Raw genomic sequence first — 19377 nt, forward strand, 5'->3', positions numbered from 1 at the left:
ACCCTTTATTTGGTGCTCCCTTCTCTATCTGAGCTCCCTTTCCCCCTAGCATGTGTGGCTGGCCTCCAAGCCATGGAGCAAAATTCCTGGTACTAATCTCAGCCACTCTTGGGTGTTAGTCTCCTATTTTGTTACTTTATGTTCCCCAGATGAATGCAATCTTTCTGTGTCTATTCCCCTCTTTCTGACTCATTTCGCTTAACATGATACTTTCCATGTAGTACCACTTGTATGTAAATTTCATGACTTCATATTTTCTAACAGCTACATAGTACTCCATTGTGTAAATGTACCAAAGTTTCTTTAACCAGTCATCTGTTCTCAGGCACTCAGGTTTTTCCAGATTCTGGCTATTGTAAAGAGTGCTGCAATGAACAAATAAGTTTGCAGAAGATCTTATGGTGGAAATTTGTCAGTGTTTTCCTCATGAACAGATTGGGGTTATGGGATTGTTTGGTTGCCGTGGCGGGGGATGGGAGGGATGGCAGGAAAGAGGTCAAATACCATTATCGTCACATCACATCTAGGTGCCATTTGATCGCCAGGGTTTATCACTCCTACTAGGGGCCTCAATCATGATTAAGCTAATGCCTTCTTGTTTTTTGTTTTTTGGGTCACAGCTGGCAGTTTTCAGGGCTTACTCCTGGCTCTGTTCAGGGATCACTCCTGGCGCTGCTCAGGGGACCATATGTATTGCCAGGGAGTAAAACTAGGTTGGCCTTGTTAATGTCCTCTTAAGGATGTACTATCTACATAAATGACTTGGAATTCTTTAGCACAGGGACATTGGACATTTATTTAATCATTTCTATCAGTATGGACTCATGGATACTTAGATTATAACCTAAACAATCTAAACATCTTACTTGATTTTCTTGCTCAAGTTCCAGCTTAGACTACTCAGAGCAAATTCCGTTGACTCCTGTTTCCTTTAGGCGAACCCTCTGTGTGTGTGTGTGTGTGTGTGTGTGTGTGTGTGTGTGTGTCTGTGTGTGTCTGTGTCTGTGTCTGTGTGTCTGTGCTATGCATGCATGTTTAGCACTTCCTCCCCTTCTGGCACTATGAGACATTCTAGTTTCATTTTATTTATTCCCTGTTTGAACTCTAGAGTTACTTTTTTCTTCAAGGACCCTAGGTTCCTTTACCTCAGAGTTTGTGTAGAATTTATTATAGAAAATGGTATTAAAAGTCAGATATAGGCACTAGGTGTGCTCATTGTCACTGACTTTCCATTGCTTCTTGGGACTCTCAATTGCTGCAATGTGTACTAACCAGTGTGCAGTGACATATCTGTGAAGATTTCTCTGACTCCATCTATATACATATAAAGTTAAACATGATGTCGCCATACTGATGTCTCCAACTGAAACCTAGTACCCTATAGATCATTCTTGCCTTCTTCCCTTGTTCATCTGTAATCTCCTATCCTAGCAGTGAGAAACATGTTCTTCCATTATCTGCCTTCTATTTACTGTATTGTTCAGATCCTGTATGCATGTATAGCAGCATTGAACCCATTTTATTCATCAGAATGAAAGGCTTATGTGGAACTTCTTTTGTCTCTAGTCGTGCATTCTTGCCCATTTCCCAACTTTCTTAGGTTAGCATCTCTTCCTCACGCTCTTCAGTGAAGTTATTTTATACATTTGTAATGTAGTTAGACTCTTTTGTCAATGTCCCATCCTGGGATCTTTTGATCTCCAAAAACATATGCATGCATTAAGGTTCACTCTTCATTATATAAAAAAAGCTATAGATTTTGATAAATGGATAAATCACATATCCACTATTACAGAATAATTTCACTGCCTAAAAAATTCCTTGCACTTCACTTATTCAACCCCTCCCTTCTTTAAACTCCACTTGATCTGTTCTCTCTCTAGTTTTGCATTTTACCAAGTCTCATCCAAATGGAATAATCTAATAGGCAGCTTTTTCAGACTGGCTACTTTCACTGGTAAAGGTAAAGGTAAAGGCCCTCCCGTTGTTCGTCGATTTGCTCGAGCGGGCCCAGTAATGTCTCCATTGGAGACTTTGTTGTTACTGTGTTTGGCATATCGAATACTCTCAGTAGCTTGCAGGACTCTCCGAGAGGGGCGGAGGAATCGAACTCGGGTCGGCCATGTTGGCTGCGTGCAAGGCAAACGCCTTACCACTGTGCTATCGCTCCAGCCCTGCGGAGCGATACCTTTACTTTCACTGAGCAATAAATATTTTAGATTCATCCATGAATCTTAAATATCTATTTGCACAATTTTAGAGTATATTCCTTTTTATCACCAAGTAGTATTTCATCATATAGCTATATCCATTGACCTACAAAGTACTCTTGATCACTTCGGTTTTGGCGATGCAAACCATAGCTGTATAAAATTTCCCACGTGGGATTTTGTGTGAACATAACTTGCAAATCTTCTGAGTAAATACCTATGAGAGCAAGTGCATATTGATGGTAAGACTGCATTTAATTTAGTAAGAATGGTCAGTCTCCTAAAGTGGCTGTTCCACTTTTCCATTCTTACCAGCATGCAGGAGAATTCCTGTTGTTCCACATTTTGGGCAGCGATTGATGTGTGAGAGCGGTGGATTTGAAGAGTCAAATACATAAATATGTATTTCTTGATATCATATTACAAAAAACATCTTGGCTTGAACATATTGTTTCTTATGCTCTCACATTTTATGCTGCCATTCCCTCAGGGACTTAGAGCTGGAATTTTTGGTATAAGTTATGTAATAATCTCCTCACCTACTCTAGATTTCTGGGTGGAAAAAGTGCCGGCTGCAGCCTGGGATCCAGTGTTGGTGCTCTGTGCATTGAGGAAAAGGATGCTACAGCATTTCTTGGTAATAAAATGGGCCTCTGAAGCTCGTCTTTCTCATTCAACCCTCAAAGAGCACAGAACTGAAGATGCCATTCCAAGGTTTTGCTGGCAATTGGATGGCTTGAGCTTTGGTGCCCAGAAAACTCAACTGCTCCAAGAACTAAAATATGGTTTGCTCAAAAACAGCTTCTGAGGCCTTTCCCATTCATTTCTGCCAGGAATTAAAAATGCTGTCTTGGTCCAAAGCCATGGTAAAATTCAGCTACCACCCACCATGTGTAGCCGGGCAAATTCTTGGCCTTCAGGGACCTCTGGGGGCTCACCAGTTGTCTCACTCTCTTCCTTTCTGAGCTGTTGGCCAAGTGTATGAGGCAGTCCTGCTGACACATAGGAGGGTCTGGATAACCCCCCTTAAATATATCTCTATTATAAAATAAAATCCAGAAAAGCATATGAGAGAAATACATCAGTGAGTTATTGCACTGCCACTTATTCATAAAGTAGTTATGAAGGTGAAGTTGAACTTGGTGAGCCACTGCGGAATTTCCATTATGTTCAATGTGCTGACTTTGGTTGGCATTTTTGTACCCTTCTTTCTTACTTCATGATACAATACAAGAGCACATCTGTGGACACTGTAGCTGAGCCCTGCTCATTAAAAAAATTAACATTCTTGTGTGGCTGAAGAGATAGTACAGGGGTCAAGGTACTTGTCTTGCACATGACTGAGCCCAGTTGGATGCCTAGTACCGCATATGGTCCCCTGAGCATTATCAATAGTGACCCCGGAGCACAGAGGCAGGACAAGTTCTGAGCATTGCCTGACAAGACCCAGTCCCTCTTCCTGACTCATCAAATTTAAATCCTCCTTTGAAATCTCTTTTTATTTAATTGCATTCTTCCTCCCTCATTTTCCCTCTTATAACTGACCTCATAAGGAACATAGATAATTGGACCTACAGAATTTTCTACAATCTGAATCTTGATGATGGCACACTCAGGGTGCCCTGCAGTCTGTATTCCACCCTCAGCATTTCTTGAGAACACTCAGATGGATCCAGAAGTTTGATCAGACTCAGGTTCCATTTATTCTGTGTTTCTCTCTTTATGTCTTTCTTTCTTTCCTGTTTTGGGGCCATGCCCAGCAGTGTTCAGGGATTACCCCTGGCTCTGCACTCAGGAATTATTCCTGGCAGTGTTTGGGCAAACATAAAGGATGCTGGGAATCCAACCCAGGGCAACCACATGCACGGTAAGTACCTTACATGCTGTACTATCTCTTTGGCCCCTTACCTGGCTAGACTCAGAGCTTACTCCTGGCACTGTGCTCAGGGATCACTCCTTGCAGGGCTTAGGGGAGTGTGGGGTGCAGGGGAGCCAATCTGGGTCAAGCATGTGCAAGGCAAGTGACCTACCTGCTGTTCTATTGCTCTGGTCTCATAATTTCTGTAGGAAAACAGGACTTACAGTTGAGTCTTCCTTTTTACTTATCAGTTTTCAGATAATGGGATTGGTTCCCTAACATCCTCCAATGTAGCAAGTTTTAAAATACCTCTACAAATTCAAAAATGTAAACACACTTTATAGATTTCCACTCAAGGGATTAAACAGCTGTGGTACAATACACTGGGCATCAAATCGACCCTCTTCACCATACAGTTCAGCAGCACTAAATATGAAAGGCTGTTTGACACTTATTGTAGTTCAAAGAATCCACAACTCCTCCCTTGAAGAGAATCTTAAAAGATTTTTAGCCTTTCAATGAACTCAGGAGACCCTCATTCTGACATTTGCTGACCTCTTATGTCTCTACTTTTCAATCAGCACAAGTAAACATAGGCCAAAGCGAGAAGTGAAACACCCCACCTCGCAGATGCTGTCTGTGGTGTCACAAGCGATGAGTCACATCTAGCCCAGAGATTGTTGCCAGAGTCAGCAGGAGGAGATGGGTTCTAGAAGTATGCCAGGGCTGAGGTTTACAAATTCGTAGTTGAAGCATTGATGATGTTTCAATTTGAGCTCAATTTCTTCTCTCCTGAATTTGTGCCTGATTAAAATTCATCCTTGGTTTCTTAAGGTATGAAAATATTTGAGTTTCAAATACTTGCATGCTTTTTTTTCTTTTAATGGGAAAATATGTACCCGGAAAGCTTTCCCTTTTAAACTTTAACCCAGCCTTCAGCAGTTGAGCAGACAGCTGCAGAAAACTTGCATAACACAGTTGAATGGACAAGTTGTCCTAAGTTTGATTCGCTTCCCTCCTTTTAAGCCAGTGCATTCTCTATTTCATCCCTCCCCTCATATTCCTTCTGGAGTTGCCCTCTCCATGGGACAAATAGTTGGACTTAACAACGATATAGGAAAGAACTTCAAGTTTCTTATTCAAAGTCTATAAGAAAATGTTTCCATAAAGAAGTCAAATCTCATTTGAAATGGATTCCAGAAAAGTGAGACCCAACAGCCAGAAAAATATTAATTTGTTTTTGTGGAGAGCAGAGTGGGAAAGAAGACCAAACTAGAGGAGATGTAGGGACAGTGATGGAGGGTCATGGGTACTTGGATGGTGGTGGAGTGTAGTAATTTTATATAGCGATTTCATAGTTTTTAACACTACTGTAACTTCCTAAAGTTTGTGTATATATATGTACATATGTTATATAATAATATAATACACTACTGTAGGTTCCAAATATATATACATATATATGAATAGTTTATCCAAAGGAGAAATAATAATTCTGGATAATTAAAAAAATTTAGTGTATACATTACACATTATATAAAAATTTACATACATATATATGGGAGTAACAACAACATGGCTATATCAAAATAATATTTTCAAATCTATCTTAAACAAGTAAGGGGTTGGAGCGATAGCACAGCAGGTAGGGTGTTTGCCTTGCACACGGCTGACTCAGGTTCAATTCCCAGTATCCCATATGGTCCCCTGAGCACCTCCAGGAGTAATTCCTGAGTGCGGAGCCAGGAGTAACCCCTGTGCATCACCAGGTATGACCCAAAAAACAAACAAACAAAAAAAGTAAATTAAAATGATTAATTTCTTCATGTGGCTAACATTTCTGAGGTTCCAGTGAATTACAAGACTTGTGCCTAGTATTGGAAATATGACTATGATAGATGTTCAGGAACCAATAGTTGAGAGAAAGAAGTGATTGGTGTCAATATTAGCAAAGGTTCTGAAATTGGATCAAGAATATGTGGTAGACATAGACAAAAATACTATTCAAACATGGAATCACTTGTAATCACTTGTCATCCTGTTGTTCGTCGATTTGCTCGAGTGGGCCCCAGTAACATTTCCATTGGATCCCATCGTGTGCTAATATAGCCCGATGGCATCTGCTCACTCCAGAAACACAAAGAGCATCAAACTGTTCAGGTTCTTGATGAAGAAGTCCAACCATCTTGTAGGTGGGTGGCCAGGTGTTCTTTTGACGTCCTGTGGAATCCAGTCTGTAATGGCTCTACTCCAGCAGTCATCTCCACCGTTTTCGACTCCACCTTTCTTCCTGCACTAACATTCAAACATGAAAATAAAGACATTAAAAGAAGGAAATGTTGCCATTTGTAACAATGTGGATAAGCCTAAAGGGAGTTATGTTAAGTCAAAGAGGTCAGACAGAGACAGAGAAGTACTGTATGATGTGTATAATTTGTGGAATCATTACTGTATAATGTGTGGAATCAAAGAAAAAAGGATTAAAAAGCAAAACTCTAGAGAAAGAGCTCAGAGTTTTGGGTACCAGAGGGGTTGGGAGTGAGAAAATGGGATGACAATGGCAAAAGAGTACAATTTTCTAGTTGTAAAATAAGCACTAGGGATATAACGTGCAGTATGATTCACACTGTTGTGTGACACATACGTAAGTTGCTAAGAGTACATGTTAAAGGTTCTCATGGCGAGGGAAAATATATGTAGAACTATTGCATGATGGATGTTAATGAAACTTATTTTGGTAATCATTTTTTAATATATGTACATCAAGATGAAGTTCTACAGTGCTCTGTCATCTACATAGCAATAAAATTGAAACAAAACAAACAAAAAACCCAGAAGGTCTGAGATAGTGGTCCCGCACCCCCCCCCCTCCCCAGCAAACTAGTAAGTTAACTTACCACAGTTTCATTGATTCTGGCAGGAGACATATGGGTCAAAGGCTAAGGATTTTATTAGTCATGGCACTATAAGCAGTCTTAGCATGAGTGTATTTGCATCAGTTCCCCTTGCCCTGACGTCTGACAAGGACAACGCAGATGGGCTCAGATGAATGTCTGCACACCCACAGTGGATTGTGTTACGCTAAGGATAGGGACCTTGAATCTTTTAGAATAGATGACAAGCATGCTTGCTTTGCTCTGGAAAGAGATATTATCTCTGCCTCCAAGTCTGTTGGATATTCAAATATCCATGAAAAGACAATACAAAATTAGTCAAGGCCAGTCTAGATCAGCCAATAAGCATCCACTCCCAGTTGTGTGACTCAATCTCACTAAGACCAATGGGTGGCCTCGCTGGCCTCTGAATAACCCGAGATATATGAACCATAGGTACCATTGTATATCACTGAAATTCTGTGGTTCTTTGTTACTCAGTATTCTTGTAGCAATAAAGAACTGATACTATCACCAGTGACTTTAATTCCAAAATCCAATTTATCTTTTCCATTGTAACCAGAGCTCTCCTTCTGAAATATTGATCTTATCAGAGCACTTTCCTGTCTAGAAGCCTTCAACTATGGACTAAATCCCAGACGTAGAACCCAAAGCCCTTAGTGGTCTGGTCTCCATTCTTATTTTCCACCTCACCTTCCACTTTACTTCCCTCCCATCTTCTAACATTCTGCTCACATGAACAGATGAGAAAAACTATGCATTTTGGTGATTTTTTTGTATATCTATGAAGTACAGAAAAGGACAAAGAACATCAGGCAGAGTAATCTTTCCTTCAGGTTTTTGTTGCTGTAGGTCTGTTTGCATATATGTTGCATGTTAATGCAGACCCTTTTATAAAGAACATTAGGCCTGCTCTTCAAGCTTGTGTTCTCCCTTGAACACTATCTCACTGGCTTGTCTCTATGTTTCTTTGCTTGCTTATTTCCACTCTGGAGGAACCTGTGGTTTCTTTTGAACGTGTACTTCTCCCTCTCTTCCCCCTCTCACATATCTCAAAATCACGATCACGATCACGACCACCCTGTTGTTCGTCGATTGCCTCGAGCAGGTGCCAGTAACGTCTTCTTCGTCCTAGCCCTGAGATTTTTTTTTTTTAAGTGCCATATTCAAGGCTTTTTCAGGGTTAGGAGAATGAGACCCATCATTGTTACTGGTATTTGGCATATTGGGTATACCACGGGGAGTTTGCCAGACTCTGCCGTGTGGGCATGTTACATTTGGTAGCCTGCCAGTTTGACCGAATTAGGAATGAGATGATAAGATGTCGCGAGGCCGCGAATGCGGCCGTGCGCTTCCGGGAGCTGAGTGTGATAATCTCTGGATCCTGGCCGTTGTTGGAGTTACACGGCAGTTGGTGGGTGTATATATATATATATATATATATATATATATATATATATCTCAAAATAAGTTTCAATAAAACCTACCTTGATTCACCAAAAAAACAAAATAAACCAAAAGAACACTAGGTGCAAAGGTAGTTTCTATTTAGAGAAGTTGAAGAATTAAAACACCATCATCACTAAAAATATTGAAAGACCAATGAGCACTTAAGAAAAATGATTGAGGGGCTGGAGTGATAGCACAGAAGGTAGGGTGTTTGCCTTGCACGCGGCCTGACACGGGTTCGATTCCGAGCATCCCATATGTTCCCCCGAGCACCACCAGGAGTAATTCCTGAGTGCATGAACCAGGAGTAACCCCTGTGCATTGCTGGATGTGACCTAAAAAGAAAAAGGAAAAGAAAAAAGAAAAATGATTGATAATATCTCTCATGGACCATGGGTTAATTTCTGTACTATAAATAATTCATACAAATCAACTAAAAGGTGTATATGCATAATAAATAAGACAGACCAGGTAATATCTAGAAACAAGCACTCCTAGATAACTCCTGGGGCTGGGAAAATAGTAGAGTGGATTGGGCATTTGCCTTACATGAGACTGACCTGGGTTCCATATGGGTACACCATATGGTCCCCTGAGCCTGCCAGGAGTGATCCCTGAAAGCACAGTCAGGAGTAAGCCCTGAGCACAGGTGGGTGTGACCCAACCGTTCCCCCCAAATAAAATCCTGAATAACTTCAAATGGTCAAAATCTGGGCGGAGCGATAGCACACTGGGTGGAGCGTTTGCCTTGCATGCAGCCGACCTGGGTTCGATTCCTCTGTACCTCTCGGAAAGCCCGGCAAGCTACCGAGAGTATCCTGCCCACACGGCAGAGCCTGGCAAGCTCCCTGTGGCGTATTTGATATGCCAAAAACAGTAACAAGTCTCACTATGGAGACGTTACTGGTGCCCGCTTGAGCAAACTGATGAACAACGGGAGGACAGTGCTACAGTGGTCAAAATCTAAAACCAAACCAAAACACATTCAACCTTAAAATGGACTAAAATTAAAACAACGATCCACAATATTTTACTTAGGTTAGCGAAGTTAAAAGTAAAATGAATAGTGCATAGCCTTGCAAGAAAGAGTATGGTAGTTTAAATCTTCAAGGTCCAATATGGTCCCCAGCACCACTGAGTATGTCCCCTAGCATTGTCAGGAAAGGCCCCTGAGCAATAGACTGCTGGGTGTGCTCTCCTCTAATAACAATAATAATAATAAATCTGAGGGACTGAATATCTAACTCTTATATTCTGCTGGTGTACAATCTAAATTTTTCTAGAGGGCAATGTCACATTGTCCAAAGACCTATGAAGATCTGACACTTTGATCCTATAATTCTACATTTAGGAAATTATCTTCAAAAAATTATTTTGTGTACCTGCTGGCAACATCTTACTGGCATAAAAACAGATACAAAGATCAATGGAACAGAATCATAAGCCCACTGTGAGCATGCAGCATGCATGGGTCTGGGGTAACCCCGTGCATGTCTATGATGCTTCTGAAAAAATGATGAAATGGTTTGAGGCCTTTCTCTGCTCCATTGAGAGCAAGGTTATAGAAATTTCAGACAATTTTCATCCCCTCCACCAAAGTAGAAAGAAAAATAGAAGAAAAAAATTTTAAATACAGAACGAAGAGCTCAGAAAGAACTAATTTTTGATAAGGGTTCCATAAATACACAGTGTGGAAAGAAGTCTCTTCAATAAATGGTGCTGAGAAAACTTGATAGTCACATGCAGAACCGTGAAATTGGATCCCTATCTTACACCACTCACTAAAATTAACCAGGAATCAGTTAAAGAAATCGTCAGAAGACCTCAAACTGCAAAACTTCCAGAAGAAAACACTGGGGAAAAGATCCTTGAGACTGGTGTTGGAAGTGGTTTTTAGCTATGACACCAAAAGCTCAAGCAAGGAAAGGAAAAAATAGGCAAGGGAGATTACAGCAAACTAAATGGCTTCTGCACAACAAAAGAAATAATAAGCAGCGTATGAAATGGTAGGTTATATATCTGATAATGGGGTCATACTCCCCCCAAAAAACGAAGGTGCAACTCATTGACAAAATAAATAATCCAGTTAAAGACAGGCAGAGAATTGAAGAGGCATTTCTCCAGACACACAGATAGATGGCCAACAGGTACATGAAGAGTTGCTCAATGTCCTCAATCAAGGAAATGCCAATCACAACTACAGTGAGATATCAGCTCCAGCTTGTTAGGATGACTTTTATCAAAAAGGCAAAAAGGAACAAGCATTAACAAGGATGCAGAAACCATGCCTTATTCTTGGTTGAGGGAAATGTAACACTATAGAAAGCAGTAAAATTAGAAATAGAATGACCACTGATCTAGCAAATCCTACTACTGGTCATAAAAATGAAATCATGGAGCCAGAGAGATAACACAGGGGTTAAGTTGCTTGTCTTGCATGCTGCTGACCCCCATTCTTCCCCAGGCACTATGTATGGTCCCCTGAGGAATATCAGAAAATGACCCCTGAGCCACAGAGCCAAGAGTAAGCCCTGGGCACTGCTTGGTGTGGTCCAAAAACCAAAAGATGAATAAAAGAGACAAAGAAAGAAGTCAGAATCTCAGAGAGGTATCATCCCTCTCCTGTTCAATGTGTCCAGGGATGAATGGATAAGGATGTGGCACACATATGGTGAAATACGATTTAGTTTTAAATGTCTAATGTTTTAATGTCTAATGTTTTAATGTCTATTAGAACAAGGATAAACCTGGAAGACATTATGCTAAGTGAAATAACAGTGAGGAAAATAAGTGCAAAACACAGAATTAAAAGTACTGGGAAAGAGGGATAATAGAAAGATTAAGGTGCTTGCCTAGCATGTTGCTATGGTTACTATCTGGGTTGAAATATCAGCACGACATCTGGCCCCCTGAGTACCACCAGGTGTGGGCCCAGAGCACAAGAGCTGGCTATGGCCCCTGAGCACGGGGCTGGAATCTGAAAAGGTTGAATTCACAGAAGCCAAAAATAAAACTGGTTACCAGGGCTGGGGAGATGGAAATGGAGAGACGTTGGTCACAAAGTATAGATAATGCAGGATGAGTAAACAAGGCAAGATTGTGTGCTGGAAATTTACAGAGTAGATTTCTGGCACTTTCACCACACACACAAATGGAAATTATGTGGAGGAGATACTAGCTGGAGGAGATGGATATGCTGATATTCACTAGATATGTGCATGTCAAAGCTATATGTTTTACAAGTTTGATCTATATATGTTTTTATTAAAAATAGAAATCAAATAAATATGACCACATTCTCAATGATAAGAAACTGACCAAATTCATGAAGGTATATTTAATCAATGGGTTACTACATGACCATGAAAATAGTAAGGCATAAATATATTTATGGACATAGAAAGATGTGCAGGTAAACTCTAAGGTGCTTGCCTTGCACATCTCTGAGCTGGGTTCGATTTCCAGCACCATATATGGTCCACCAGCCCTGCTAGGAGTGATCTCTGAGCACAGAGCCAGGAGTAAGCCCTGAATACAGCTGGGTGTGGCCCAACTCATTCCCTCATTCCCCTTCTTCCCCAAAGTGAAATACAGAAATGAATGTCAGGGCACATTTTTTTTGTAGTGTTGGGGATCCAACCTAGGGCCTCATTCATGTAAGACAAGTGATTTATTGCTGAGCCACACCCTCCACCAGAACAGAATGTTTCATACGGTCCCCACCCCCCACCCAGATGTATCTATCTGTATACCTATTCCTTCAAAACTGATACAAGTGGTCATCTCTAAGTAGTTAGATCATGTTTATGTTTTCTTTTTTCCTTAAGTTTTACTTTTTACTGTCTCTCACAAAATATGGATTCAGTTAAGGGAGGGAAATGGACTGGTTGGAATTTTCTTTTGATTATTTTTCTTACTGGGCCCGCTCGAGCAAATCGACGATCAACGGGAGGGCCTTTACCTTACCTTACCTTTACCTTATTTTTCTTACATTTTATGTGTTTGTTTCTCTTTTGTTTTGTTTTGTTTTGTTTTGGACCACACCTGGCAGTGCTCAGGGCTTACTCCTGGCTCTGTGCTCAGAGATCACTCCTAACAGTGCTCAGTGGACCAGATGGGATCCTGGGGATCGAACCTGCCTTGGAAAGCACATGTCAGGCAAGCACCCTACCCGCTGTATTATCTCTCCAGCCCCTAGAGTTCTTGTTCTATAGCCAAGCTGACAGAAAAATAAAGCCAGAATGTTACCATTTGTGCTTTTGAGGTGTTCTGAACACCAATCCACTTCCTGCTCTCAAGTCCTTTCCCACCATTCTAAGCTGAGTCCAGGGAGTCCGGGATGGCTGTGACAGGTTGTCAAGACTCCCATATGCACCAGCTGCCCAGAGAACCTCAGTTTGACACTCACAAAGCAGAGTACATTTGACAAGATTTCAGAATGATGGTTTTACTTGGTAAAGGGGGAGAGGAGTGAAATCTGAAGTGGTAGAGTTACCAAAGGCTCCTGCAGGATTTCCCCAGGGGAAAAATGTGCCTGTCCTTTTAGAAACACCCTCACTTTGTACCTTCTTTGATTTTTTTTTTTTTTTGGTCACACACGGCGATGTACAGGGCTTACTCCTGGCTCTGCACTCAGGAATTACTCCTGACGGTGCTCAGGGGACCATATGAGATGCTGGGAATCGAACCCGGGTCGGCCGTGTGCAAGGCAAACACCCTACCTGCTGTGCTATTGCTCCAGTCCCTGTACTTTCTTCGAGCCTGCCCATATTACTGCCATGATTCCTGCTAAAAGATGATTTCAAGTGGACATCCTTAAAATCCCCAGCATGGCTGATCACTGTTGGTTTCTGTGGGCAAGGAATGCAACCGGGTGGCCACGGACACAGTTTGTTTCTGCTCTGCAGTGTCTGGGCCGCAGCTGGGCAGAATCAATGAGCACGAAACAGAAGCATCGAGATGCTCAGTCACGCAGGCGCTCTCAAGTGGCTGATGCTGGCTGTCAGCCAGAACACCTACACGGCGTGACCTCTTGAGCTGAACCAGACAGCGTGGTGCCTGGATTCCCAGGCCGGCATCCCGAGACAGCGAGTTGAGTGGGAGCTGGATCGTTTTCAGGTCGTGGCAGCCTTAGAGATCATATTAGCATCGCTTCTACCATACGCCATGGGCCAGAGAGGTGTGGAGCTTCTCCCCAGATGCCGGAAAGAAAGCATAGAGCCTCCTTCTTGGCGGGGAGAGATGTCAAGGTCAGCTAGAAAGAATAGTGTGTGGAATTATTATTAATAATAAAATTAATGCAGCTCTATCAGAAAAATAGAATGTGTCATAAGCCCCCAATTTCTATAGGAACTCTCTTGTCTAGAAATATAGAAGTAAGATGTATATTTTGGGTAGCGCCAGGGAGCAAGCCCAGGGACTCACACAAGCAAAGCAAGTGCTCGATCGTTTCTGGCCATCGGATCTCTATTTTTTTTTAAAAGCAATTTAATTAAAAATGTTTTATTATTATTTTTTAAATTTATTTATTGAATCACTGTGAGAACAGTTACAAAGTTTTCAGGTTTAAGTCTCGGTGATACAATGATCAAACACCTTTCCTTTCACCAGTACTCATTTTTCACCACCAAGAACCCCAATATACCCCCCCTCCCACCCCTCCCAATGCCTGTGAGGCAGATGATTTCTACTTAACTCTCACTCTACTTTGATTACATTCATTATTTCGACAAAAGATGGACCATTATTATTTGGAATTTTCCCCCAACAATCAAATCTGCTGAAAAGGCATCATGAAATAATTTGCTTTCTATTGCTGGTTATGAAGACCATACAATGTTGTGCGGCTGTGATAGCGGCTGTGTGATTTTGGATTTCTGATATTTTACTAATTAAGTCTGGAGGGATTTCTGCCAAAAGCCGAATAGTTCCGAGATTGGTTTTGTGTGCCTCTGGGTCCATGGCCATGCGGGAGAGCCGCTCATGGGGGTCAACTCGTGGTCTCGGCACAGCAAGAAGGACGTGCCGGTTCCTCCCCGCATAGCATGAGGCCGCAGTTGCCCCATCACCACCGGCTCATACCATGGGGAAGATACAGACATCCTTTCCCTCCCGGGGGAGTGGGGGACACACAGCACTGTAGCTTAATGCATAGTCCATTCACATTTCTGCCAGAAGCTGCTGGATTCCGAATTAGGTCCCTGTGCCTCTGGGGCCATGTCCGTGCCAGAGAGCCACTCATGGGGGGGCAACTTGTGGACTCGGCAGGGCAAGAAGTAATTAAAAAATGTTTTAAAAACTTTTTGTTTTTGAGATAGATAAATGGGACTATCTTAAACTAAGAAGCTTCTGCACCTCCAAAGAAACAGTGACCAAAATACAAAGACAGTCTACAGAATGGGAAAGGATATTCGCCGAATACACATCTGACAAGGGGTTGATATCCAGGATATGCAAAATACTGGTTGAACTCCTCAAGAAGAAAACATCCAACCCCATCAAAAAATGGGACAATGAAATGAACAGAAACTTTCTCAAAAAAGAAATCCGAATGGCAAAAAATCACATGAGAAAATGCTCTACATCATTAATCATCAGGGAGATGCAGATCAAAACCACAATGAGATACCATCTCACACCTCAGAGACTGGCCCACATTCAAAAGAACAAAAGCAACCGATGCTGGCGCGGATGTGGCGAGAAAGGGACACTCCTTCACTGCTGGTGGGAATGCCAACTAATTCAGCCCTTTTGGAAAACAGTATGGACGTTTCTCAAAAAATTAGAAATTGAGCTCCCATTTGACCCAGCAATACCACTCCTGGGAATATATCCCAGAGAGGCAAACATGTGTAGTCGAAGTGACATCTGCACTTGTTTGTTCATTGCAGCACTCTTTATAATAGCCAGAAACTGGAAGAAACCTGAATGCCCAAGAACAGATGACTGGTTAAAGAAACTTTGGTACATCTACACAATGGAGTACTATGTAGCTCTTAGAAAAGATGAAGTCATGAAATTTACATACAAGTAGTACAATATGGAAAGTATCATGCTAAGCAAAATGAGTCAGAAAGAGTAAAGTAAAGTAAAGGCCCTCCCATTGATCATCGATTTTGCTCGAGCGGGCCCAGTAACGTCTCCATTGGAGACTTTGTTGTTACTGTGTTTGGCATATCGAATATGACACGGGGAACTTGCCAGGCTCTGCCGTGCGGGCGAGATACTCTCGGTAGCTTGCCGGGCTCTCCGAGAGGGGCGGAGAAATCGAACTCGGGTCGGCCATGTCGGCTGCGTGCAAGGCAAACGCCCTATCGCTGTGCTATCGCTCCAGCTCCTGGGGATATAAAGTAACAAAATATGAGACTAATACCCAAGAATAGCTGAGATCAACAGCAGGAGGATTACTCCATAGCTTAGAGGCCAGCCGGGTATTCTAGGGGAAAGGGCAGTTCAGATAGAGAAGGGAGCACCAAATAAAGGGTGTTTGGAGGATCCTCCCAGGAGGGGAGATGCATGTTGAAAGTAGACTATGGACTGAACATGTTTGCCACTCAATGCCTCTTTTGCAGACCACAACACCCAAAAGGAGAGAGAGAACAAAAGGGAATGCCCTGCCACAGAGGCAGGGTGGGAGGGGGGGTGGGGGAGGATATTATCCATGGTGGTGGAAAATGGGCACCGGTGGAGGGATGGGTATTTGATCATTGTATGACCGAAACCCAAGCACAAAGATTTGTAAATCTACAACTGTACCTCATGGTACTTCACTAATAATAAAAAAAAAAAAAACCTTTTTGTTCTTATTTTGGAGCCATACCAGTTTTGCTCAGGGCTTACTCCTGACTCTGCACTCAGGGATAACTCCTGGCAGTGCTCAGGGGGCCATATGGTGTGCCCAGGATTGAACCAGGGCAAGTGGTTTAACCCCAAATATATATATTTGTCTCCCCAAATATATATATGTCATGGTCACGGTCAGGTCACGGTCCTCCCATTGTTCATCGATTTGCTCAAGCGGGCCCAGTAACATCTCCATCGTGAGACTTGTTGTTACTGTGTTTGGCATATCGAATACATCACGGGTAGCTTGCCAGGCTTTGTCGTACGGGCAAGATACTCTCGGTAGCTTGCCGGGCTCTCCGAGAGGAGCGGAGGAATCAAACTCGGGTCGGCCATGTTGGCTGCGTGCAAGGCAAACACCCTACCACTGTGCTATCGCTCCAGCCCTATATATATGTATATATATAAATTTATATTGCTCGAGCGGGCCCAGTAACGTCTCCATTGGAGACTTTGTTGTTACTGTGTCTGGCATATCGAATACTCTCGGTAGCTTGCCGGGCTCTCCGAGAGGGGCGGAGGAATTGAACTCGGGTCGGCCACGTTGGTTGCGTGCAAGGCAAACGCCCTACCACTGTGGGCGTTTGCCTTGCACTATCGCTCCAGCCCATAAATTTAATATATATAATTTTTTTCTTTTTGGGTCACATCCGGTGATGCTCAGGGGTTGCTATTGGCTCTACTTCTGGCATTACTTCTGGCAGTGCTCAGGGAACCATATGGGATACTGGGGAATTGAACCCAGGTCAGCCATGTGCAAGGCAAATGCCCTACCTGCTGTACTATCACTCTGACTACCAAATCTATATTCTTAAACACCACATTGCTCTATTAATGTTCTCCTCCATAGGTTTCTTATTAAGTTGAACAATGATGTGTGTGTGTGTGTGTGTGTGTGTGTAATATAGCCTCTGGAAAAATTAAATTATGGGCCAGAGAGATAGCTCAGTGGACTGAGTACCCTTTTAAAATTTGGGGGGCGGTAGGGGATGGGGGGTTGGACACATTTAGAGTTGCTCAGGGGTTACTTCTGAGGGTGCTGCTGTGGGCGGGGGGGGAACCATATGGGATTCCAGGGATCAAACCTGGGTTTGCTGTGTGCAAGGCAAATGCCCTACCAACTGCACTATCACTCTGGCCACTAGCTGAGCACGCAAGAGGCCTGAGTTCAATTCTTGACACCATGTGGTCTCCTAGCACTGCAGAGAGCAAGCCCTAAACCCTAGCAGCAGGTCAAGTGTGGACCAATAAAAGTTGAAAGACTTCTGTTAATATTTTGTCATCTCTTTTTCTTAGACAATTTCTATCACAGCTATCTTGTCTAGCCTGGGTATTACAGCAGAAGAGGGACAAAGAGCGACTTATCCTCCCACAGAGAATTTCTGAGAAATGAGCACAGGTGGGCAGCCGGCAGACCTCTCTGACTTTTCCCAGCACAAAGCAATTTCTCCCCAACAGTCTCGCCCAACAATATCAGGTTTCCTCTGAGGAGGATTTAGGAGGCTGCTGGTGAGTTTAATCACCTGGGTCATCTTAATAACTGGAGTCAGCGCTGATGGAAAAACTCAGAAAGCTGTGGGTGACAGAGGGCATCTTGGCAGAAGCCTGGCTCGAAAGACACATGATGCCACCTGCATATTTAGAATTCTGCAATGACACTGCAGAATCCGAGTACCTTTCAATCCAAGTACCCGCCAGGGTTCCTTTCTGAAGTCTTGAAAACAATGTTTTCAAAGAAAAACAAGTGTTTTCAAGGAGAACGAGTTCTCCGTTTGCTGAAAAAACATCAGTGACTCAAAACTGTCAGAGAAGCATTTGTTGTCTGTTGGCCTAAACACCGATGTAAAAACCAACCCTTGAGGCGGACGTTCAGGAAGCCAAAGGCCAAGGGAGAGAAAGGAAAGAGACTGCCAAAGAGAGAAGGCTTTGAAGACCGTGCAGTCTGGTCCGAAGCCTTTGCCAGGGGAAAAAAATAGCTGGGTAAAGGAGGACTCCAAACAGAGCTAAACAAAAGTGGTGAGAGAAGAGTGACAAGGACGAATCTGCCGTTTGTCAATACAAAGGAAGAGATGGGAAAATTGTGGGTCATGGTGGGGGCCTGGGGTCGCAAGTCTCGGTCAATCTCCGGTGCACTGATAACAGCAAGTAGACTGGCTGGGGAAGATGTATAAGGTGCAAGCTTAGAAAGAGGAAAGGAAGCGCAGTGAACAGGAAACCATCCCAAACACCGAAGCACAGTGGCAGCCATGTGAAGGCATATGAAAAGAAGCGGGGAGGCATTGAGAGGGGAGGTGGAGGGGGCCAGGAACGCTCTGTAAGCAGGGGAATTTAAGGAGCGCCAATGCTAAGTATTAAAACAGTGCTGCCTTTCAAATCGCCAGCAGACTTGAGCTCTGTGAATTGCAGAGGCTATGAATGTGGTTATAGGAATGATTGGCTCAACTCATTTTCCATTCCAGAAGTCAGATGCTTTCAAGGCCAGCGGGCAGGGTCGCTAATTCCCTTACTGATTTTGTTTGCTTGGTTTGGGAGTACTCCCAGTGTGGTGTTCCGGGGCTCCTTCCACCTCCATGCCCAGGGGTTACTTCCAGCGGTGCTCAAGGGAGCGTGCCCTGCAGGGAATCGAACCCAGGTCTCCTGCACGCAAAACTCAACCTCCCTTCTTGAGGTATAATGGAAATATAACATTATCTGAGTCTCAGGTATACAAGATAAAGAGTCGATATTTGACTGAATTGTAAAATAAGTCCATTTTTGTTACCATACTTTGTGAATCCTTTTTCCCCTGTGATGAGAACTTTTGAGATGTCCTTTCTTAGCAACTTTCAAATACGTAAGGCAGTATTCAGTATAAAATCACTAGCATTCCTATGACTCATTTCTCATATAACTGAAAGTCTGTACCTTTTGACCCCCTTCACCCATTGCATCACCTCCCTCTCCCCCTCACTGCCTCTGGCAACCCCAAACAATTCTCTGTATGTATGAGCTGGTTTTGTTTTTTAGCCCACATATAAATAAGATTGATCATATGGTATCTGTCTTTCTCTGACTTGTTTCACTTAGCATAATGGCCTCAAGGTTCATCCATACTGTGGAAAATGGCTGAATAATATTCCACTGT

General features: G+C 42.8%; 1 non-coding gene across 1 annotated transcript; it reads left to right on the plus strand.

The window, feature by feature from the left end:
* Window positions 1-9859: 9859 nt before the first annotated feature.
* Window positions 9860-9991, plus strand: LOC130039449 (small nucleolar RNA SNORA9). Its single transcript, XR_008794875.1, has one exon. It is a non-coding gene; the product is annotated as a small nucleolar RNA SNORA9 (small nucleolar RNA).
* Window positions 9992-19377: the final 9386 nt, after the last annotated feature.

This window comes from Sorex fumeus, unplaced genomic scaffold, assembly GCF_029834395.1.
Source record: "Sorex fumeus unplaced genomic scaffold, SorFum_2.1 ptg000086l, whole genome shotgun sequence".
Classification (NCBI taxonomy): Eukaryota; Metazoa; Chordata; class Mammalia; order Eulipotyphla; family Soricidae; genus Sorex; species Sorex fumeus.